This window comes from Pseudopipra pipra, chromosome 2 (assembly GCF_036250125.1).
Source record: "Pseudopipra pipra isolate bDixPip1 chromosome 2, bDixPip1.hap1, whole genome shotgun sequence".
NCBI classification, from domain to species: domain Eukaryota; kingdom Metazoa; phylum Chordata; class Aves; order Passeriformes; family Pipridae; genus Pseudopipra; species Pseudopipra pipra.
Genome location: NC_087550.1, coordinates 98,643,880 through 98,669,647, shown reverse-complemented (window position 1 = coordinate 98,669,647; position 25,768 = coordinate 98,643,880). Strand labels below are relative to the sequence as shown.

At 42.4% G+C, this 25,768-nt stretch overlaps 1 protein-coding gene across 4 annotated transcripts in view; it reads right to left on the bottom strand.

Moving 5' to 3' along the window:
* Positions 1–25,768, bottom strand: part of TBL1X (transducin beta like 1 X-linked) — a 259,538-nt gene that overhangs the window by 183,373 nt on the left and 50,397 nt on the right. For 3 of the 4 annotated variants that reach the window (XM_064646578.1, XM_064646577.1, XM_064646580.1), the window contains exon 1: positions 12,750–13,288. The exons of the other annotated variant lie outside the window; for it this stretch is intronic. The gene's annotated coding sequence lies outside the window, so the exon portion shown is untranslated. Of the gene's footprint in view, positions 1–12,749; positions 13,289–25,768 lie in introns of those variants that run through there. 4 annotated transcript variants of the gene reach the window in all.

The window sequence follows — 25,768 nt, the reverse complement described above, 5'->3', positions numbered from 1 at the left end:
GCATACACACAAAACGCTAAAATATGGTTTATTACATTTCAATCTAAGAGATTAACACATTGCCATTTATTTTTATTGGCAGTGTGCCCAAATACCCCAGATCTGCAAGACTGATAGTGAAAAGGAAAATATTTCTGGCCTCAAAGCAAGCAGATCTATGGTTGCTTGGAATGCGTAAACAGCCAGAGCCTGTTTTACTTCCCACCCTCACTCTCACCATACACCTCCTCTACCTAACCCCTTCTAACATTAGCAAGCAATGCTGCTCTCAAGCAGAGGAGAAAACAGAAGTGTAGTAACACCAAATAACAAAATTCTTGACATTTTAAGACAGAAGAATTTGGATTTACTGAAATGCGATGTTGCCATATAAATTGTTAGACTCTAAAAGCAAAACAAGTACTGCACAAGACCCCCCCCAAAAAAAGAAAAGAAAAATCAGTTCAGCAGGCTTCCTACGTGACAGACCTGATAAACACAAACTAAGGGAATCCAAATGCTCCTCTATAGATTATTCTTTGTGCAATTAAAGATCAGCCAAATCTGTGTTCTGTCAGAGAAAATACCCTTCACAGCCCTACGTAAGAGAAGGGATATTTTCATAAATATCTACGAAACGCCAAAATTTAATGTTGGTATAAATTACCTTCTGTGAAAACACAGATTATTACTTGCATAATGATATTCACACCCACAAAGCAGTAAGTCATAAAAATAGATATCATCACATCCTTAAGAAGTTTACAATACAGTTAGACCAGGGATCTTTTAATTCTTTAAATTTGTGGGCCAATAAAGATATCTTGTACAGTGAATTTGAACTGAATTACAACAGGTTTCCTGGTATTTTTAACCCCCAGATCTCTATAAAAACAGACCTAGCTGCTTGCAAACCATGGTTTGAAACTACAGAATTAGAGAACTGGTGAATATTATTGTTGTTATTTACCTAGTAGCTTTAGTCTTCAAAACCAAATCAAACAAAAGTGTACCCAAAAAAAAAGGGGGTGGCAATTAAAAGAGCTGAGCAAATGGCTGTATATGATGGGAAGCTCATAAAACCCCAGAGAATAAAAAGGGAAAACTTGCAGAAAAAAAATAAATGTAGTATAGTATAGAGTCAAACACTGAAAGGAAATTTCATAATGTTGTTTACAAATATCTCCTACTTTTCCTTCTATTAATTTTACCGGTTCTATGAACGCGTTTAGCTAACATTCAAAAGAACACATCCATAGACTAATGAGGGTAAAATGATGGCTCAAAGGAGACACAAGCAAATGGTCTGTCAGCAGACTATTTGCAAACAGTTGAAATCAATAATAAATTCAACCTAACCAAATGCAATGCATACTAACAGAAGTTAAAACACTGAGGCAACTGGCAAATACATAAATGATGTTTCAGGCCACAGGGCATACTTTCTCACATACGTTAGCACATTAAACAGGCTGGCAAGATATTTGCTCCACTTAAGACACCAGAAAAATAACCATATGTATTTCCAGAGACAAAAATAACAATTAAGACAATGCTAATAGCATAAACAGTTATATATTTAAGACAACTATCTGTAGGAGGTTTGAGTCATCAAATGAAAAAAAGTTAGAAAATTTATTTTTAAGGTTAGAAAAACAAAATGCAATGATCCTTTTGTGTAGTTTTCCTTATCTACTGCAGACAAACAGAGCAAGCACCCCAGAGAAAAACAGTACATTAAAATAAAATACACACACCACATCACCAGTACACAGACATACCCATTCTAGGGTTTTTTTGCATTTAGGAGCAGGGTAATCTTCGTATTTTTTTCTTTAGTCAGCATCTGCTGTGAAGGATGAAGTGTTACACTATGCACTGTCAGGCTTCTGCTTTCCAGCAAAGCCTCCCTGGTGTCAACCAAGGCAGCTGCAGGACCCCTACCCACAGAAGGCTTTGCTTAGCTGGCATTAACCAGTTGGCTGAGGAAGGTTTGGCGCTGCTGTCTGTGCAAAATAACGAGAGCCAGACTGCTGAGATCCATGGCAGAACAGACTAGAGGAAGCACAGCTCCAGCCTGCAGCCAGCACAAGGCACAGTCAGTGTACCTGGGCTGGGGACACCTGTTGCTGTGTGGGAGCACTGGTGTACACTCTCAACAGAGGGCATGGCCTTTGTAACCCCTACACAAAAGACAACCATCAGGTGCCACATCTGAGATGCTGGGCTTCTTACGTGGTACGTCACAGTTGGCAGAACAGTTTTGAGACTATCCATGATCTAGACAGGCAACACTGAGATCATCTCACCACTGCCTGCCAGTCCCTTATGGGTGGTTGCTGCTAGTGTTTGTTAGACCTTCTAATGTGGCCTTCCCTGAAAAACTAAGGACACTTGACTGAAAAAGGGCATAGGCTCCAACCATCCAACTAAGCTGGTTGCTTTTCAATATATGTGTTTGCAACCTTAAAATTGCTAAGCTTTACACTTTATACTGCGAAATAGTAAGCCCAGTAAATTTCAACATAGCTGACACAGCTCCTTGCATGCTGTAAAGAAACCGGGCTCTAAATCTCAACCAAATGTTTCTCAGCTACAGAAACTTCCAAGAACACTGTGAGGATTCACATAAGAACGGTATTCAAGATAGACTTTGCAAGTTATGCCATACAAAATATACTACTTATGTGGGTAGGGGAAATGAGAGGGACACCATGATCTCTGTTTTATTACAAGAACACTGACTGACAGACTAAACCTAAAAGTACATCATCCACTGCTTTAAATATGGCTCAGAAATGTTTGCTTAATCGGTCAAGAATCTGTGCTGCCATCATATAAGGCCTGATCCTAGAAGTCTCCTGCACAAGCCAAATATATTTTTGCAACATCAGGCCATAGCTATAACAGGATTTGTTGAATGTTCAGAACGCAAACGGATCATCAACTCCGTCCTTGCTGAAGCTACACAGGTATCGTGGAGCTGTCAGAAAGAACAACTGTGGCGCACAGAAAATATCCATTAAAATTAAACCTCTAAAAGTTCACTGGAAATCCCAATAGATTTTTTACTGGATGAGAGAGGTAATAAAAAAAAGTTTAAAAGTAATTACAAAAAGGTTGAGAAAAACCATAAAGTCTTGTTCTGAGGCAGTCTAATACCCTAAACCCAACTCTGTTAGCCAGGAAACTAACTTACAGATTAACAAAAGATTAACATATTAAAGTAATCATTACTTCTAATTCTAAACTGAACACTGAAAGGGAGATAAAACCTTTTTTTTCATAGTTTTCCTTTTATACCCTGCTACCCTAATTGATAAACCGATGAAAAATAGGATTATACTTTAGTAAGCAGAACTTTACATTCACGTTTTAATAAACTAGCAACAAAATAAATAATGTATTTTGGTCTTTAAAATTCTTCAAAAGCAGTCATTACTAAAATGTTCATAGCAGTTCTGTAGGATGGTAAGCAGGTAACATTCCACCATAAGTGGAATGCAAATTATTTACCCAGCTGTGGAAAGGAGTGCCCTATCAACTGCCTTGTAAAGATATTAAGGAACAGATTTTTTTTTTCTTTTCATAGACATACATTCAAATTTACTTTTAAAAAAGGGAAAAATGTTGTACTTCAAAATCTCATGGCAAAATAAATACAGGAGCAAACAACTACAAAATCATTCAATGCAATTATCTGAGCACTCTTTAAATAGGTATAGGATATAGGCCATGGTATTACTTATAGTAAGAGGAAATTAAATTTCTTTCTTTCACTCTGGACTCCATGTACATAAACACCTGCTATGCACAACAAGCCTTATCTACAAACCCACCATTCAGTGCATATGATCTAATTGACAATGTATAACTGCATTGAACTGCATGTTGCCATTAGAGAACACATAACCCTTCCATATTTCAGTTGGTTTTTAAACTGAAAATATATGCTGTTGGTAACACGGCAGATACCACGAAGAATTTCTTGTTTAGTCTAAGTAAAATTTAAAATAAAAAATTTAATTCACACACAAATACATTAAACATTAGAAAAACCAAACACACACAAAAAGCGGTATCTGTAACCACAAAATAACGTATTATAAAGTACCCACATACCATATATACTACCCTCCTAACACTGAAAAATGCACAGGAATAAGTGTTTGGAAGACACATCATCTTCGCCAAGAAAAAAAAAATACAGTTCAGAAAATTAATTTAAAAATTTCTTTGGCTACTTGACAGTCCGCAGGTTAAAAATAGGGGAGCCCAGCTTTTCAGGTAGCTTACTCCCACTCTGCTCTTCTTCTTCCTCCTTGTAAACTACCCATCAGGGCTTAAGCTACATTCTGTTTTTTACCTAACCTCTACCCAGCACTACCAGACTATGTAGTAAAGACATGATGGTGGCCTCCCAGAAAAGCTGGTTTCATTCATCAGCAGTGAGGTGAATCATTACATTAATGCTTTAGAAAATTTGAGCTGTATGTAACAAATAAGTTCTTTACTTCCACTCTGATATTGTGTTTAGGGCCACCTTTACAGCTTCCCTTATGTTTTTTCCCAAGCACATAAAATCCTGGGAGAATAAAACTGGATAAATTTTTATGATACACTGTCATGCACTAATTTTACACTAACTGGTTCGTTTAAATTAAGAAGTTATGTAAGATACCTATTGATACAAGCAGAAGTATTAGAGTTGAGAGTGTTTGGGTTTTTTAATATAAAACCAGATTCCTCCAAATACAAACAAGCATTGTTATTGAGTTACAACACCACCAACCCAAACAAACCCAGTAATAGTCAAAATGAAAATAAAGTTTCACAGAATAGTTTTCACAGAATGACATAAAATCTGTCTTGTGAACACCATGTAAAGTTACTAAAAACGTATTTGCTTCTCTTCCTTACTTTCATTTTTGAGAACTGATATAGGAAGGAAGATGTTTTCCTCATTAGAATAATCCTCAGGCCTACCTTTTATCTGTACCTTCCTCAGATCATAGTATTTTAGTTTAAAAGTCAAAAATTGAAAACGTAAACTTTATTAACTACATAAAACTACAGAAGCTCTTACATTAAAAAAGGACAAAACTAAAGCCAAAAAGAAAAAAAAAAAACAAACAGCAAAGTTCAGCTGCAATGATGAGCTGAATCCATATAATGAGAGAGAGTTGAATCCATATAATTAGCAGCATTACCAATACCTTCTGAGAAATTTAGAAAATATTTGGTGTGTTTCAGTCAATTTTGTAACCAAATTCCTAGAGGTCCACCTGTGAGCATGTAAACAGGAATGAAAAGGTTTAAGTTTGTTTTGTGACTGTAAAAAGCAACAGACAGATATCCTTGAAAACTAATCCCCGCAATGTGAATGGGCACTGTTTGTGCTTGGATTCCCTGTCCTAACCCATCAGCAAAACTCGACCCTATCTGTGGACAACATTCCAGTGGAGGGTAATTTTCCCTCAGTCTCTCTATCAAGATCAGGGTTTAAATTTTACTTCTAGGAGTAACCAAAAAAAAAAAAGATATCATAATTTTGAAGTTTGAATGCATTTCTCAGCCATATACAATAGCCCAGTTGTCACCTCCTGGGCTCACCATGCTCAGTCAGATGTACAAGCACAGTATGCACTTCTGACCTTGCCACATTTCAACAAGTACATAATGCACCTCCGTCTTCTCCCAAAACCTGACATCCAGCCTTGCCCAGTCCTGCAGTCATTTCACTGGGTTTGCACCACCCCAGGTGCTGCTGACTGGAGCCTGAAACCTGAGCACAATCCTAGTTTGGGGTGTGAGAGCCTAGCCACCACACTCCAGCACCACTCTCCAACCTCAGGGAGACTCCTTTTTTCTCCAAAACTAATTTTTGGACTACCTTTAAGGCTATCTGTGTACGTATACCTACATGCACATGCACACAATCACATATGGCAATTAGTGTAGTTCATTTTAAACAATTAATACTTGCAAAACTGCTTCTTATTCTACAATCCCAGCTGAGACTATGTGCTAACACAAGTCTTGATACTAATAGGTCTCTGGACACACACATATCCTCTGCCAGTAGCAACCAGACTAAACCCACTGGTACAGTGAACAAGCTACTTGTAGTTGCTAAACGACACTGAAACTATCACGTAGTTATAACAATTCCTAATTCTGTTACCAACATGCATGGATTTGCAAAAAAAAAAAAAAAATCCATATTTTCACTTTATAAAAATTTCATGTATTCATTAACTGTGCCCTGTGAAGGTCAATTCTTTTGGAAGAACATCTTTCCGATTATTTTGCTGTAGGCTACAGGGTGGTGTTCAAATTGACACACTCATCGCTGGACACTTCTAAGCATGAAACATAACAACAGCTGTATACATGTTACTTATAACACTGAAACAGCTCCCTTTCAGCAGTCCCTCTATAACATGATTATTCTGTTCAGAAATATAAATCATATATAGTTGGCTTCACTCTTGAACAAGAGAATATTCTGCAGAGTCTCCATTCAATGGCAGAGGGTTAATGAAGAGCTGATAGTACTACACAGCAAACTATAGCAGAACGCAAAGTTGTACATCCAGTGCAGTTTACTGCCATCAAAAAGGAGCACAACAAATATATTATTCTGCAGAATGACAAAGGGAATCTATCCACCAAAGTAAAATCCTCTTTGTTTTCTTGAAAATAATGACAAAGGAATATTTTACAACTATTTTTAATGCCTAAGGGAAAAAATGTTGCTTTTTTTGCTCTATCAATAACTTACTGCAGGTATGGGAAAGTTCTGTTTTGACAGAAAAAAAAATCATATTTGATGTTACCACATCTTTTCATCTAATAAAATTATGATTTTATATAACAAAATGCATCCTAAAGCCACTACATAGTAGTAAGAGGTTAAACTGTAACTAAGAATTAGCAGCTTAAATGAAATTTAGGTCAGTAAATGCAATCTCATTTCGAATGGCAGTGGAGTGATGTACAGAGCGACCGCTACATACTAATGGAGAACAATGCTCTTTAAATGCCTTGTTCCACCTTTCAAAAGCAAAGGGTCAATAAAATTTACCACTTAATTAGACAAAAGTATTTTGATGAGTATATATATATAGTTATTAGACATTATAAGTCTACTTGTCTGCTCAGAAATAGGCCAAGTCATATCATCGAAGCATCAAGGCACTGTTTTGTCCATGTGTTCAGTGTGCTGTGTTAACTTCTCACAGCAAATGAGTAACATTCAACACCCAAGCCAAACTGTAGTTACACAATACACTTCGCTAAAATATTAAAATAACTGTTTCTTCATACTACAGTACTATTGTCATGATTTTGAACTGCATGAATACCACAGGGTTCTTCGCACAAATTTCTGTTGTAAATTCACATAAATTATCACTCCTTACATAGACTCCAGTTTAAACAGGTCAAGCAGACACATATTAATTGTCCATACTACAAACAAAGAAAGTCAAGAAATGGGGTTAAACATCGTGATGCCCCTTTTTTTGCATTAAGTCAACAGGATTATAAAGATGGAAGGCATATCATCAAATGTTCCTAAGCCCAAGCCTCTTTTCCTGATGCAATCATGCTCATAACCCAAAGTAAAGAAAGGGACTAAAGCTGGGATCCAAATAGAAGATATCAAAGGCAATATATTCTTCTCTTGTCAAACAACAAATGAAGAAATACAATACCTGTTGCTACAGTCCAGTATTTTTAGTATCTCTTAAAGTAAATACACATATGCACAGGAAAAGCAGTGCAAGAAAAGTAGCACAAAAGGCCTGTGCAGCTCCACCTTCAAAAACGGTCATATACCCAGAGTTAAATTTACCCGGAGTTAAATTGGCTTTCAATTAAGCTAAAAAAAGCAATTTTATACTTCTATGGAATCACTAAACATTAGTAATTACAATTTATAAATCTCCATCTTGGACAAAATCTCTACACAAGAACAAAACTGGTAAGAAACTATGACCTTTTCTTACTGAACACCCTTCTTTGATTGCTCCTAGCTTTTACACAACCCTAGCTTTGGGAGGCTTCTTGTCATTGTAAAACCAAATACTGTTAGTCATCCTTAAATGAAATTCCATTATAATAATGACCAGAAAGCAAGAACAACAAAACAAAAACAAAACAAAACAAAACAAAAACCCAAAAAACCAAACCAAACCAAACCAAACCAAAAAAAAAAGAAAGCCTTTAAAATATTCTCTTGTCTACCAAAGAAAAGCAAAATAACCTAAACGCCTTTTTTCGCCTTTGGATGTTTGTTTCAGTATCATCAAAATGCCAAGATTTTGTCCTGACAGGAAGGCTGCTATTCCTACGTAGAGCTGTAGTCCCAATGTTTTTGTTTAATTTCAACCAACTTGTCCAAGTAGGCCATTTGGTAGAAACCTATAAATGGCACCCAGGGGGTATGGGTTCTTGCTGTAAAGAGGTCAGCTATTTCCTCCTAACTAAAAATAGGCAAGATGAGGGAGGGGAAGAGGGAGTGGAGTTTTAATTTAGCAGATGAAAAAAGAGTTCACAAAATTACTTCCATCTTGCCTCATAATGAAGATTATGAAAAAAAGAAGCTGTCCCAAGAGTTACAAAACCTGCATCATTTTATAGGCAGGCTGGCGTACATAACCTAGAATACCAGGAATTAAAAAAGCAATAGTAAAGAGAATCCAGGATATGGATCGCATGTTATGATGCCCGCTCCTCTTCACACAGAGCAGACAGATTTACCAGCGACAGTGCTGCCAAGTGTTAACAACTCTCCTCTCTCCTACCAGCTGAGATCACACCGTGGCCATGGCTGTGCAGATAAGGCACTACAATCGGCTGCTGTTCCCCTGAGTCAGTTTTTTCCATCATTTACCCTCCTGGCTTTTTGTCTCCCTCACTTACTCGCATTACAACCTGTTCAGGGTGAGAACTGTCGTCTACAATATTCCCAAAATGGCCCTGATTTGAATGGGGGCCCCTTGGCACTACTAAAACATAAACAACATCGGTTTTATACAGCATAAATTCTAACACTGAACTCTTTACAGCAGCAAACAGCAAGAGCTAACAGCACAAAAGCACATTTGCACTGTCTGTGGCAAAGGCCAGGCTAAACCCCGGGATGGGTTTTCCAGCCTCATCCCCACAATGAACCAAATTCATTGAACGTGTCGCTCAATCCTAAGTGTATCGCACCGCCGACTTATCTCGGACACCGAGAAACAAGATCCAATCAGCACTGAGGGACATTCTCCTCTACTCCTTCCAAGCTCAGGGATCACAGGCCTTTAACAGCTGCTGCTGACAGAGGAGAAGCCTCTGTTCAGGAAGCTCTCCCAGGAGACATGGCACATTAGACTTATCAAGTGGACAAAAGGTCTACTTCTGGCCCCTGTCATCACAAAAATGGGAAAAGCCCATCTGTAAATCAATGACAGTACCAAACCAACATGAAGTTGAGTCCAGGGAGGTTTAGGATGGATATCAAGCAAAGGTTTTTCACCCAGAGGGTGGTGAGCACTGGAACAGGCTCCCCAGGAAGTGGTCACAGCACCAAGGTTGATAAAGCTCAAGAAGCATTTGGACAATGCTCTCAGGCACATGGTGTGACTCTTGCGGCGGTCCCATGCAGGGCCAGGAGTTGGACGCCATGATCCTTGTGGGTCTCTTCCAACTCAGCACATTCTATGATTCCATGAAAACTGGGCAAACTGGTAGAGCAGAAGCCTGGCAATTCCAGGTGCAGACAAGTTCCCCTTCCTTATCAAGGATTTAATCTATTTTTGCTCCTTAAATACTCTTTTTGTGGAGAATACTTGAAATCGGCTGAAAAGAAGAACCATAGCATAACTCTCAGCAGTGGCATAGAAGAGGACACTGGAGCTACTTAATCGGGTGGGGGAAGGGCAGAGGATGTATTCAGATGACAACTTATCTGCAAAGAGTTTTTTTACGTCCTAGGAGACCTGGACAGTTGTGCAGTAGCCAGTGTTTGCCCATATGCATAATTTTTAATCCTTTATGCTTCTGAAACACACTTTTTCATCTTTTGAGAGAAAAAAAACAACCTCAGAATCATAGAATATCCTGAGTTGGAAGGGTCCCACAAGGATCACTGAGTCCAACTCCCGGCCCTGCACAGGTCAGCCCCAAAAATCACACCATGTGCCTGAGAGCGTTGTCCAAATGCTTCTTGAGCATTGTCAGCCTTGGTGCTGTGACCACTTCCCTGGGGAGCCTATTCCAGTGCCCAGTCAACTTCTGGGTGAAGAACCTTTTCCTAACATTCAACCTAAATCCACCCTGCCACAGCCTCATGCCGTTCCCCCAGGTCCTGTCACTGGTCACCATAAAGAAGAGATCAGTGCCTGCTCCTCCGCTTCCCCTCAAGAGGAAGCTGTAGGCTGCAATGAGGTCTCCCCTCAGTCTCCTCTAATCTGAACACGTCAAGTGACCTCAGCTGCTCCTCATACAGCCTCCCCTCTAGACCCTTCACCTTTTAGATGCTCTCTAGTAACCTTAGATCCTTCTTATACTGTGGCACCCAAAACTGCACAATATTCAAGATGAGACCGCATCAGTGCAGAGCAGAACAGGACAATCACCTCCCTCGACCAGCTGGTGATGTTTTGCTTGATGCACCCCAGGTCATGTATGGCCCTCTTGGCTGCCAAGGCACTGCTGATTCATATCCAGCTTGCTGTCAACCAGGACCCCCAGGTCCCTTCCCGCAGCACTGCTCTCCACTTGTTCCTCAGTCTGTCTGTACATTGAGGGTTGCCCTATCCTAGATTGTTGCATAGCTCACTGAAGGTGTTAAAAACTGAAACGACTACAGTAGCTCTGCTCAAATCTCCACTGTTTTTGCCATTATTACATGTAGCCCAAGAGAGGTTTAACGCATTTTTAATGTGATAGCATCCTCCCCCTCTTGCTTTCCCTTTTCCTCCCACCCCCTCTACAAATCTTCTGTGGAAAAGCTTCCCTGTTTTACTATTGCTGTCTTTGAGATGTTGCAATTATTATCTGTAATTGTTTAAGAAAAAAAACCAACGCCAAAACACACACTAGGACAAATCCTGCTCTCTTGCCAACAACATCTGCTATCATGGAATAAATATACTTAGTTCAAAACCTGGCCGGTGTCTCTGTACATGACAGAACACTGACTGCAGGACAGGGAGAGGCCTAAGCCCAGCATGTGCAGTCATATGGTAAGCAAAGTATATGACGTTAAACCTTATATATGACACAGGAACAGTCTCAGTTAAAGGATTGCTAATAAATCGAATAAGGAAGAAAGATATGACGTTATATTTATCACGACTAAAGCCCTTGTATTTATTGCCTACAACTAGATCCCCCCTGGCACAATATATTTATTTGCATACTATTAGCCTAAAACATCAGTCTTGACATTTTAATTTTACACTCTATTTTATTTGAAAACATCACTCTTTTCAAAGGAATATTTTAGGTTTCTGCAGTATTCTCTTTTTTTGGGGGAGAGGCAGTGATGAGCCCCGCCGAACATCCCGCCTCCCCTCCCCCACCGCACACATCCACATCCACACTCCAAGGCTCGTTTGTCAGGAAAAGAGAAACGCCGTACGAATCCTCGTGGAGAACAGCGAGAAGCATGTTAAGGCAACACATAAAGGGAAGCCTTTATTCCGTGTAAACGCCGACTTTGAGAAATTAATATACAAGCCGAACTTTTAGGGTGTGGCTTGGTGTTTTCCCCCCTTGTTGCGCTGTGCAGGATGCCTGCCCGAGAGCCCAACAACATATCATTAAATAGGTCAAGGGTCACTCGCTTTACATCACACCACACCAATATTCAGCCGCGCACCGAACCCATCTATCAGCCCCACCGCCGAGATTGAGCCCGCACGAAAAAAGGGGACCCGGCTCAGCCCGGTGACAGAAGCCGGGGGCAGGGTGCCCACGGGCCCCGCCGCTCCGGGGCTGGGCACGCTGGCCCGGGACGTGCAACAGGTCGCAGCCCCGCAGCCCCCGAGGGGCTCCCCCGCACCCCCTGCCCCGCCGGCGGCCGCGGGCTGGGAGCGGGGCCGGCAGCGCCCGCGTCTCCAGGGGGTGGGAATGGGGGCTGGGGGGCGAGAAGGGGGAACTTGTTTACCTACTTGGAAGTAAACTTCGATGTAGGGGAGCGACCGGCCCCTCCGCCCGCTGCTGATTCAAGCCCTGGCGATGAATGGGATCCCCTCCCCCACCCAGGCTCTGCAAACTCCACACTGGAGCGTGAATACCTCGCATTCCCCCCAACCCCCCTCCCCCGAGCATTTATTTTTTTTAATTAAAAAAACCACAATACTACCTCAGAAGTAGGGAGAAACTGCCCCACCCCCTCCCTCCCCACGCCCTGGGGTCGCTCTGCCCGGGGGCAGATGCAAAACAGCCGCCACGGGCACGGCAGTCCCACGCACACACATCGCCTCGGCCCAAAGAAAACACCCCTAAAATCCTCGAACAGACCCCAAAACCTCCGGGTTCAAAAAAACTTCGTCATAACAAGCAGTGGCTGAGCGACCCCCTCCCCCCCGGGCGGGCCAGGCTGCAGAGGGGGCGCCGGGGGCAACGGGGCCCGGGCTGGGCTGGGCTCGGGGGGCTGCGCCGGGGAAGCATTGGCGTGAGGAAAGAGGATGGGGGGAGAAAAAAGGGAGGGGGGAGAAAAAAAAACACAACAGGGTCCCCGGGATGAATAATCCGCCTCGGGAACTCACCTCGCAGCGCAGCGGGCGTTAAAGGCACAGCTCCCGCTCCCGCGGGCGGGGAGAGCCCCAACTTCTGCGGGGGGCGGCGGCGCTGCTGCTGGCGGAGACTTTTCCTCACTTGCCGCGCATGGTGCAACTCCTCTTCCCCCGGGGTCCCGGCCAGCCTGCCAGGAGGCTGCGAATCCCCCCTCGCCACCGCCGCCGCCGCACACGCCTCCTCCCCCCCCCTCCCCTCCGCGCACAGGCGGCACAAGGAAGTCCCGGAGAGTGGGAAGGGGGAAACGGAAAGTTTTGGGGCGGAATGGCGGTGAGGGGGGGGGGGGGTTGCCGGGGCCGGTGCGGGCGCGCGGCGGCGGCAGGAGCAGCGCCGAGGGGGAGCCACAGCCGCGCCCGGGGCCGCCGCCACCGGGCGGGAGCGAGGGAGGTGACGGCGGGGGAGGGGGCGCACCGGGAGGGCTCGGAGGGCCGGGGTGGGTGGGGGGCGAACCAGCCGCGCCCTCCCCCACCCGGGTCGGTCCCGCACGCCGGGACGGGGGCTCGAGGAGGCGCCTCTGCCAACGCCCCCGGGGGTGCCCCGGGGTGGCCGCTGAGCCCTCGCCCCCGCTCTGCCTGCGGTTGTGTTGTGCTTCGACACCCCCCGCAACTGAAAGAACTGTGACACACCACGCACACACGGAGGGCAGCCCTGCCCTCCCCTCCCCCGCCGGTGCCGGCCCGGCGCGGGGCACACGCGGTGCCCTCTCGCCCCCGCGCACGTTCGGCCCCCGCGGGACCCGCTCGGGCCGCGGGGGCGGTTGAGGCCGGTGGGGCGGCGCTGCCCGCAGGTCACCGCGGGGCGCGCTCCGGCCCTGGGACGCGGCGGCTCGTCACGGGCGCGGTGCCCGGCGGGGAGGAACGGGCAGCGCCGCGGGAGCGCTCCCCGCACCGCACAGCGATGCTCCCCGGTGCCCTGTCCCGGTCAGCGCCCCGGGGGGCGGGCGGGCTGTGAATCAGCACAAACGAGCTTTACTGCTTTATCGCCGGAGCGCAGCACCCGCGGGGCACCAACGCTGCGGCTCTTCAGCCTCCAGCGCGCCCGCCTCCCACGCGTGTCCCCGCGTCCCGTCCGTGTCTCCCCCCACCGCCCCCGGGCGGATGATGCAACGCGGCTCCATGTGCTTCCCCTCCCCCGCCCGGCTCCCGGTTTTTTTCCGCCTGGCGGGTCACCCGGCGGCTGATTGATTCTCCTTTCGCGCTGCCCGGTCACTCGGCGCTGGAAAGTAAATAACAAGTTGACATCATTACCGAGCTCCGCAGGGCCCCGCCGATACCGCACCGCCGCGAGTAGCCGCGCACGCCAAACCGCGCCGCGCCCAGCCCCCCGCACACCGCGCGGCCGGGCCGCTGCTCCCCCCCCGCCCCCGCCCCGGGGGGGACCGCACCCCCGACACGCCCGAGAGGGGCCCGGCCGGGGCAGGGGCCGCCCGGCTGGTTTTGGCGGTCTTCTTCTCCTTCCCCTCCCCCCACCCTCAACCCTCCCCCCGGCCTCATGGCTAATGTCATGCAAATAATAAGATTATCTGGATGTTGCCGGGATGTCTGCCTCGGTGGGCTCGTCTCGGTGACAGCCAGACTCACGCCGCCCCAAAAGTCATATTTATTATTGTGGTTTGTTGTTTGTTTTTTTTTTTTTTCCCCCACATGACCTCTCCACTCTTTGTTCTCTTTTGGTCTTATTTTCACATTAAAAGGAATTTCACGCTTGTTACACATTTAGCCTAAAGCCTTCAAATGTACTGTCACCCAGTGTTCTTATGGAAAAATAGGACGTCATCCAAGGCAGGACAACAAAGATCGTTGCTACATATATTCACATATGTGTTGAAACCAGAACTCTTGATTCACTGGGAAATGTTACTGTGGGCTGATGTGATTCATTTTCATATTCAGAACCTCGGGACTGTAGCACAAGGCCATCAGCACTCAGACAGACATACATATAAACACGTCTCTCCTTCTAAGCAAGCTCCCATTTGCCTTACTTTTTTCCAAAACAAAATCTACATTACATTTTATTACTTGACGATGTAAACAAACAAAAAACCCTCTCCAGATTCATAGTGAGATGGCCCAAAATTTTTGGCTCTTGTGCTTTTTATTTATTTGCTTTCTTTTAAAGTGCTATGGGCTTACAAATGAGGTAAACTCATCAGAAAATGGTCATAAGTCAAGAGTTGCAGAGTTTCCAAGGTGCAGTCGCCCAGCAAGGAAGTTGAGACCATTCTCACTCCCGCACTCTGTGGAGGGCGACTGAGCTCTCACCCCTCCATGAGGCCCAGTCCCTGCTACTCAGCCTGACAAGGCTGGCTCAGCACAGCCAACACTGTGGCAGCAGCACAGGAGGGCTGCGTGGTAAGGAAGCAAGCTCTGGTGAGAGGTAGCACTACAGGTCCTGGCACAGCCTTCTGAGCCACGTATTAAGTTTTTCACTGCTGAGGAGCAGCACATGCTCATCCTACACTGCCTGGGTGCTCTGGCCATGTACCCACCACAGTGTCCAAACCTCCGGCTCAGAATGCCACCGTGTCCCAGCCAGGCACCCGGACAGCTGGTCCCAGGCTGGCCAGGGCCCAACCAGACCTCCTGGTCTGCTGAGCGGGCAGGGAGACAGGCAAGGAAGGCTGGGGTGGTGGGGAACTGAAGGTACTGTGATGGCAAGGAAATGAAATTGCAACCTCATAGGGATACAAGGAAGCAACTTTTTTCTAACTGGGCACTGCCCCCACTGTCTATTATCAGCAGAGTGTAAGTCAGTCCTGCGGGAAGCAGTTCAAGCAGGAGATGGTGAGTCTGAAGGGCTGCATCTGTCTCACTTTCTGAACTGGTTCCTGTGGCCAGGAACCCTCTGCATACAGCTGTGTCTGAGCAGTGGCAGCAGCCGGTGTGGTGTTTGCTACACCAGGAAGCCAGGCAGGCTCAGCTATCCCCCAGGGAGAAGAGGTCAAATATTGATGTAATGCTTGCCGAGAACTTAATTTTAAGTCTATCAAGGCAGGCACTTTTTTCAAGCTATGCTTGGCTAAGAGGAGCTGCAGAGACCCATCAAAAAGATTTGGTTTTTTCCGATTAAAATGAAAAAAACCAAACACAACTATAAAGTGATAGTAGAGTAAAATGTAGAAGAGTGAATCACTACTCTGGCCATTGCAATAATTTTGGCCTTTGGATAACAAAAGACCCCAAAGTGGCCACATGTGAAAGAAACCACCATTTTTTTAAAGAGCCTTGTTTTTTCAGTTTCATAACTAGTGATGACGCAACGGTGATCAGTGGCAGTGCTTCGGCCCTGCAGCTCAAAAGGAAGGGAGACAGAGCTGTGGTTTCTTACCCTCATTAAAATGGAAACCCTAACCTGAAACAATCAAAGTCAAGGGCCAGCAGGGTTGGCCTACTGGGGAGATAATGGGATCACAAGACAAAATATTTTGCATTTTACAAGATGAAAGCCATTGTTATTTTTCTAGTGCTTCATCATCTTGTACTGTGTTGGTAACTGTTCCTATGTTTTCCCCCCACACCATGTTTTTCTATTCTCTAACTAAAAGTAACTTCTCTTGAATAAATGAATAACTCAAAAATTAAATAATTCTTCTGACAAAAAAAAAGACCAAAAAGAAGTGCCTGAAATGCAAACTAATTATTTTCTCCTGTTATGAACTGTAAAGAATGCGGACCTGCCAATTAAGTTTTTAAGATGTTTCATATACAAACTTTTGATACAATAGTGAAAACTGGTGTTTTAACTTGAAGAGATGCCCCAAGAGTGTTGGGATAGAGGTGCAGTATGCCATTCTTCTGTTGCAATGTGTAGATATCCTATGAATGGAAATGTGACATGGTAGGAACTGGTTCTGCCACGCTTACAAATATGTTAAAGATAAATCCCTAGCTTTCCTATTATGAAATGTCCTGCCAGACTATTTCTGGTGGGAAAGTAAAGACTTTTAGCACATTATTATTATTATTACTATTTAGCACATCTGTGGCAGCAAGCTTTGACTTCTATTTTGCAAGCATCTTTACAGTATTTGATATTCGTCAGGTAAATGTTCTCATGGATTCACTCATGCGAGCAACTGCTTTGCAGCATGAAAAACCGGTTTCTCATTTAGCCACTTATTAATACCAAGAGTTTCAATTTTAAAAGGAAATTCAGATTGACTAAGATATTTTCAGGAATCAAGACCATACTGGTATTTTTTTTCTTCACATATTACTTCATTGATATCTTCGAACTGGACTGAAAGCTTTTGCTTAACTCACAAACACTTTTGCAAGTAGACCCCCTGAGTAAAATGACATTATCAGAAATAAAAAAGCAAAGTGGAAGACCTTGTTTCAAAGTTTTTGGAATGAGGAACCATCAGGTTTTTTTTGTTTTTGCAAAGCAAGCATGGTCTGATCCTTTTTCTATCCTATTTCTCTTCGTAGTTTGCTTCATGTGACCTGTAATACCTGCACTTTGTAGTGATAATTTTTCATCCACCCTTTTGAGATATAAAGATCTAGATTCCTCAGGCTTTAAAAGGAATTCAATCTAATCTAATAATCTCTGATAAGAATTTTGATGCTATTACGCTGTTGCAGAGATTGCAAACAGGGATGCACTATTCATAGTTCCTTCCCCATATGCCATTATACAATCAATGCCCATCTGCTGCTCAGGGATACTGAGTATTAGGTAAGCATCACAGCAAATATATTTTTTCATCTTTGTATAAGATGATAACATATTTGATGATTCTTCCAAAGTGCAGTTTCAAAAATCTACCTAAGTCAGGGCAACACTCCTATCTACTATATGGAAGATATTGTTTTGTATTTGGAACATGTAATTACTAAAGGTAAAATAAATCAGAAACTTTGATGTATGTAATCTGTACTCCTCTGATCTATTTAGTAGGCTGACACAAAGGGCTGAGTTAGCAGTATGAGTCCCTTAGGATCCTCAGATGGAACTGAGATTTTTTATGTTGCTCTCATTTACTCTTAGAGACAGTTTGGCCTCCTGCCAGTCTGGAATAGAAAGAAGAGAGGGGTGATCTTCTCTTTCCTTGTCTTCCCTCATCCATGCAGCGTTGCATGGTCCCAGCTGTGCTGTCTTGGACAGTTTGTCATTTCAGATCTTTTTTCCTCCCATGAAAGATTTTTAGAAGAGAAAATAGTTCTACCTAGGAGCTGGCTGCCGAGAGTGAAGCACCTAGAGAGTGAACAGGATCCGTTCTCCTGCAGAGAAGCCAGACTTACACCGAGGTTGCGCATGGATGTGAGAGAGGTTAACCATGTATCATGACCCTTAGTTGCTCAGGTATTCTGGAGGTGTATGAATCCTGAGCATTATGATGGTGCTGTCAGATGTCTCCCCTGGTCCTGTGAGGATAATCTTACCCTCTGAGACCAGCAGTAGGAGCAGTCCTGCTTGCACTCTTCTCAAAATGGCTAAAGTGAGGTGTGAACCAGGAGCCTACCCCTGGAGAAGGCCTTCCTGAAGATCTTCCTGAAGAATTCTTGTTAATACTGGTCCTTGGGCCCCAGTGAGGACTTTATCAGGAAAAGCCCCAAGGAGATCCCAGTTCCTGTCGAGGAGTGTGTGTGGAGAGAAGCAAACATAGACATGTTTACGTCTAGATAAGCAGTAGCTCGGTACAGATGGGCAGGATGAAACAGGGATTTTAAGGACCAAGCATCTGCATTGTGCCAAAGTCAGCATCTGGATGCCTCTTGGGGCTCAGGGTGTCCAGCCCCACACTGGCCCTGCAGGCTGCCTGACAGTGGTCAGTCAGCTAGAGCACCTTGAACACACTCCTGAGGTTCACTGGCTGTGTTAGTTCACCCAAAGGGAAAACAGTTTCCATGCTCAGAAACCACTCTGCTCTGAGAACCAAAGCTCAGCAAGGGGAGTGAGGAGATTAGTTTCAGAAGTGCACTCCTGATTTAAACTGTGAGTGGTGTAGATGCAGTATGTGACAGTTCCCTGTTTATACTGACATTGCATTGTATAATATTTTACACTTTAAAAGGTTCCACTTAATTCAGTGGGATTACTCAGGATTTAAAGCATGATTCACTGTTGTAAAATGCAAGACATATGGATTGCTTCCCTTGCCAAATGCAAAATTTTTGGTTCAAGAATTCTAAAATAGTTTTTCTTTACACAATCTCTATGGCTACTGAAGCACACAAGGTATGCTGTATCATTTCTAGATGCAAGCTGCCATATTTGGGAACAATGAATAGAGGGGAGGATTCTGAAGAAACTCATATATATGATGCTAGTGCTGGCAGAAAATTAACCCTGTGTGGTGCCATTGCCAAAAGAGCTGCTGCAACACTGGGTACTCAGAAATGGACATATCAGGAAGGAGAACAGAGGATATACAATCTTTCTGCTTGGCAGTGGTGGTCTGATGTCTGCTAAAGCAATTCCGTTCAATTATCTGCACTTCAAGAAGGGTGATGGAGGAACTACAGAGAAGAGCACTGATAATGACAAAAGAATTGGAAAAAGGCTTATTTTTAAAAACAGTGATCCATTTAACCTATCAATGAAGAAACTCAACTCTCTGGAAGAATGAATGTGTGGGAAAAGAGCTAGCAGAGGACTCTTCAATCTATCACACAAATGCAGAGAGATCTACAACTCCAAGTTACAGGCAACTAGCAGGTTTTTAAGAAAATTAACCAGTGAAACAGCTGGTGTGGATATCCTCTGACTGGAATCTTAAACCAAGCATTTCTACTGAGCCTCAAAAGACACCAAGAAGTCCTATGGCCCATGTTACAACGTTGTATGCTTAGAGCAAACTATCGCAATGGTGCTTTCTAGCCTCAAAATCTTCAAGCACAGACCTCTGGGATGTGGTATTTTTGAGAAGCCAAAGTGTAGTTGACTGGCTATGTACCTATTGATTTATTTAATATAAATTTTCATTAAACATGTTGTTAATATTATGACAACAGAGAAGTTTTACAATTTGCACATGCATTATTTCTGCAGGTGTGTGTGAAGTGGACTATCCTATTTTTAACAGGAATAGCTTTGTATAAAACAAACACTTTCCCTGAAGTTTTAGGATTATGTTTTTTTTTGTATTCCAAAAGTTTTCCCTAGGACCTTATCCAAAAAAGAGAAGAAACTAAGGATGAACTCCAAACCCTTTGCTCTAGCAGTAAACCAAACTATTACAAATGTAATGACTGAGCCTGCTTTTCAGTCTTAATTTCCATATGGCTGTAGTTGACCTGGTACAGTTTAGAGCCTCTGTTCATAGGTTCCAGTGCTTTACATAGGCATGAATAAAAATGCACAAGAGGGAGAAGAAACTCAGTTAATTTTGATGATTAAATTAAAAATAAAGTACCAGTAAATGTTTAAAAGACAGTATTATGGTATTCAAAATGCAATAAAAATTAATATTTAAAAATTTAAAATATACTTCCTAATTCCATGCTTTGGCCAGCTGTATTTAACAACTGGATACTTAAGTTAAGACATTCAGGTACCAGATCTATTTTTAGTCTCTGTCTTATTCTCCTTGAAACCAACAGTGGTTTTGCTACTACTTCAGTGATTTGAAAGACTAAGCAGCGAGGGAGAAACAGGTTCAATAAATCAGTACGAATCTCCATTACAACTGAAATGATTCTTTCCCTTCCCTTCCCAAACCTTCCCTTCCCAAAGCTTCCCTTCCCAAACCTTCCCAAACCTTCCCTTCTCAAACCTTCCCAAACCTTCCCAAACCTTCCCTTCCCAAACCTTCCCTTCCCTTCCTCACACACCACAGATGCCATGGTTCCTACTTTCCATTGAATCCAACAGTACTGATTTTTTCTCACTGATTTCAGCATTTCCTTTAATGTTTTTATTAGAAACACAAGTTAGGGAAGATAATAGGAATGAGGTAGTTCCTGTCTGCCCCTTGGCCATCTCCCTTGAATATCTTCCTAATGTCACTAATGTCACTAAGTTTAACTTTTGAGACTTCCAAAATCAGATTTGACAGCTTAGGCTTCAAACTATAGCTTCCTCTGCATTGTGTCATGGTAAATTTGTGACTGGCAATATTTCACAGAATGCAGTTGCTTATGATTTTTCTGTGTAATTGGCTCTGTGTAGACTGCTGTTTTTTTTTTTTTTCTTGATAAAGAAGGGAAATATTAAGAGGATGTAACTGATTACATTGTTTTGTATTTTCTGTACTAAGATCTTTTGTTCTTTAATTTTCAGGATTCTAAATAATTCATTTTAGTTAAATGAAAATTTTGTAATGAAGGATGCAAAACTGTGACTCAAAATATTTTGAATCATTTACATAAAATTCCTCATTATAAAATTATTTCTTTACTTACCCTTAGAATAGCACTAGCATGTCAGCCCTATAAAAAGTACTTGTTTTGGGGTGGTTTTTTGGATTTTTTTATTTTTTAAGGATGCTAACCATCTAATGCTAACTAACCTATCTCAGATACATCTCTAACTCTGTAAGCCATGAAAGACTGGAGAAAACATAACTGAGATATTCAAGCTAAGACCAGAATTTCATAAATATAAAAAAAGTGGAACCGAAAGTACTCTTGGGTTAGTAGTGAATAAACTTACTGTGTTTCTTCTTTTTTTTTTGTAAGAAAAACTTTGAATTGAATATAACCCTTGTATACATTATCAAAAATTAAATGCTTTTGAAAGAAAGTTTAAGTGGAAAATCAACATTTTTATATGAGTTCTAGTGTAATGCTAATTGCAAAGTTTTCCATGTCTATATGGAAACAAATTTAGATCAATCCCTCTGTGGTAAGAGTAGAGGCAATGTCTTTACATGCTTATCATGGCATATTTGTACATTTATTCACTTGCTTGCCTATTATAACTCAAAGGGGCAAGATACTGAAATTACCCCGAGGCAAAAATATTTAAACCAACATGCAAAGGATTTTTACAACACAGGGATACTATCAGGTTAAAAAGATATCAACTAAAATGGCATCTAATTTCAGTATTCACAGAATCAACTTCAAGATTAGGCGAGACCCTGTAATTGCTCAAGCTGTCACTTTCCACATACGGAAAACACAGGTTTGTGGGGGCTTTTAAGTCTTTTGAACTCTTGCTTCTACAAATTCCAGTTCCTCCAGATGAACTTGGACTTAATTGCGAGTAAGAGCAGCTGGAAGATTTTCAGATATCACACAATTTCCCTAACAGTCTATATTTGCACTCATCAGTGTTTATGTTTACTATTGTAAGAGTAATGAGTAGTCCAGCTAGAAAGATTTATCTGCAAGCCAGAGCCATGTGAGCATTTGTAACTGGAGTGTGGTCACTGAAAAGAATATAATTACTTTTTATCTCTTTCCTTTGCCCAGTGCCAGGAGAAGATAACCAGCTTGCCTTCCATAAGGATGAGCTCCCCAATGTGGAAGTTTCCCAATGGCTTGCAAAGGCACAGATTGCCTGAATCTTTCTGCTAGGATGATTGTTAACTCTGGTGTTATCTTCTTTTACTAAGACTATGAATTGCTGTAAAACAACAAAGCAATCATCACATTTATCAACCAAAACAAAGCCATTAAATTACTTATTTTTCAGTATTGTTTGAGAGCTCACAACCATAAACATATTTTTATGTATATGTATTTGTACAAGTCAAGAAACACACAGACACAATATACAAACATACTTCATTTAAAACCCCGCATGTTGAATTTCACGTTAGCCTTTACCCTCACAAAGATCCCACTGAATTCACTGGGACCAAGGTGCCACCAGGCCTTTACTGCATCCTCTCAATTCAAAGAGAACAGCTTTGCTGTTCCAGATGCACTGCAAAGCTTCTTTGTTTAGTGCTATACTAGGACCCTTATTAACATCCATCCAATTGCAACCATGTATGCTCTACTCCTCGGTAGTAATCAGAGCTCGAAGGTTGGGATTAATCTCTTTTCAGTCCCTGGTCTACCCAAACCTAGGAACAGAGCAACAATCATTTCTTGATGCTTTTCCTTCTTTTTGAGAGTAGTTTTATCCTGAGGTTTCTTTTTTTCTCAGAAGATATTGTAGTGACATAATTGTAGAAAAGCAATTTCCCCTTTTTATTTCTAAAATAAAGACACTAGCAACAGGAAAGGAGGAAGTGTCCTTAAGCGGTGCCAGGAGAAGTTCAGGTTGTACATCGGGAAGTATTTCTTTACTGAAAGGGTGGTTAATACTGGAATGGGCTGCCCAGGGAAGTGATGGAGTCACCATCCCTGGAAAAGTTGAAGAAATGACTGGATGTGGAGCTTAGTGCTGTGGTTTAGTTGACAACGTGGTGATCAGTCAAAAGTTGGACTTGATAACCTTGTAGGTCTTTTCCAACCTTATTGATTCTAATGATTCTATAATTCTAAAACTAAAACCCTAACATTGCCATCAGCTTACTTTATTAAAACAAAACAACAAAAACTCAACCAAATCGAAAACCAAAACAACAAGTTGTAGCTACACACTACAATCTGTACCTTAGCATTGCTGAACCTGGAGAAGACCATGGAGGGCTGGTGTGCATGTGTGTGCAGACATATTTGCCTGAGAGAGAGACATGCTTCCACAAGGATTCTGTCACAGAAGGTCAAACAGCAGAACAAATACTCCAGCTAGGTAGGTGTGCTGGAGTGAGTAAGCCAGGGCAAGTTTCCTGAAGGCCTACACTGCTGCTGTGGAAAGCTGTGTCCCCACATTGCACCCCTGCCCTGCTCTGTGGGTCAGGTGAGGTCCCATGGAGGTGTTTGTGAACAGCTGTCGAGGACCTGAGCTCATGCCACAGCACAACGTCCCTCTCAGACAAAACACTATCCTACTTACCCCTCAAAGGTAATGCAAAGGTAAACAAGGGGCTTGCCTAGAGCTAACTAGAATGGTTAGCTGGAATGGTTACAGGTTTAGTTTTATTATTAAATATAATTTTAAGTGAAACTGCTATGGTGTAGCGGTAGTTGCAGCAGTATGCTTTCCCTTCAACAAGGGATAAAATAAACTGTGTTTGGGTAAGGGACAAGAATTTATGATGGTATAATATAGGTTAAAATACCACAATCCTAATGAATGTAATTAAAGCAATGTGTTTTTCCTAATGTGGATCAATCTGAAGCGACTGCGGACAGATAGCAAAGAGAAGAGGTACCCAAATGGTGTTCCAGGCTCTCCCCTCCCTTTTCCTCTGCATCAGAAATGGTTCAAAATACAGGAGAGCACTGTTAAAGCCAATGGAATTATTTCCATTTACAGCAACCAAGGAGCTCGTTCCTATTTTCTTTCCCCAAAAGAATATGCAAAACAGCTTTCAGATTTTTATTATGAAGCAGTGGACAGGTTTCAGTCTTGATGTACTGCCTGGAGATGGTCCCAGAATACAAAAAAATGACCAAGGGAGAAAAGGACATCCTGTAGGCAAATATCTAATTTGCTTTTTCACCCTCTAAACTGAATTTTGCACATTTTTTTTCAGTGAATGTAAGCATCTCATTGGCATGATTGTATTGCTCCAAAAATGGGTTGCTAATACTCGAGAGATGCTGTCAACAAAAAAAGGAATCACTTAAAATGCTTATAATTGTCTCTACAATTAGTACCCCTTTAAAGAGTGTATTTACATGATCCATCAACAGATAAGTGCTTTCAGTACATTTTGCTTGAATTTGGCAGAACAATTTCCTTGCAGAAGTACACCAATGAGTGGGAGACACTGCAGCTAACAAAGTGAAGTAGAAAGAAATGTTTGTGGATTTTTTTCCCCCTAGGATCTGTAAAGAAAGAAAAAAAATCTTCGATTCCAAGTTCAAAAAGATCTCACCTTACTCACACAAGCTGCCTTTCTGTTTTAAACCACAAGCCTCTACAGCTTTGAAAGAGTGTGAGCTCAAAAAAGAAAACAATATGAACTCCAGTGGGTTCAAAATTCTCTGTATTGATATTTGCCCAACTTCTGAAAATTTTAGGGTGGAGTTCTGGCTTTGTTAAAATTCATGGTAATATTACCATAGGCATAAGAGTACAATTGGAGTGTTAAAGGTGTTTTGTTTTAGTTAATGAAAGTTGGCACGTTATGGAATGTATGAGATTTCATTAAAAAAAAAAAAAAAAGAAAGCAATAAACAAAAAAAATTGATTAATAAATGAACTTACCAAAGTAAAACTAGAGCTGCATGAGTGTATATCTTAAGAAATGAGCACTTTTTTTTCCTAAAATGGTGGACAAAGGCACAATTAAAGTAAAATGAGATGTGGAAGTATTTAAAAGTATTTTCACTGTTTTTTGTTTACATTTGTATTTTAGGATTTATTTTTCTTTCCCTCCCTGATTAGGAATCTGTAAGCTTGGTGGGACCAAAACATTTGATTTCCTTTGTGAGAAGGACATAGAGTTGCTGAATAATTTATATTGTATTCATAAGATAATTCATAAATGTAGGTGCTTCTCCCCTCCCCCAGACCTTCACAGATTAATAAATCATTCATCCTCTTGATGCAGCTGAACTAAGGTGAGGGTATTATCTTACAGAGAAAGTGACAAACGAATAGAACAATAGGTTTTTCTGACCATAGTTACAACACAGTCTTGGTCAAGACATTTTGATGGTGAATCGCTCAGTTTAAAGCAAGGTATGTGTGGTGGTGAGGCAGTTACTGTGGATGCAGACAGCATGAGCCAACAACTGGGAACAAGTTATCACAGAACCACAGAATCCTAGAATATGCTGAGTTGGAAGAGACCCACAAGGATCATTGAGTCCAACCCTTAGCCCTGTATGGGACCACCCCCAAGAGTCACAACATGTGCCTGAGACTATCATCCAGACACTTCTTGAACTCTGGCAAGCTCACTCATGTGGATGGATCTCTTACTCCTCAGCAAAGATGATTTGGACGATTTAGTGGCACTTCCTATCTACCTGCATGGAGAACAGGCAAGGAAATTGAGCTGCTGTGGGATGAAGTGGGTAGGAAGGGAGTG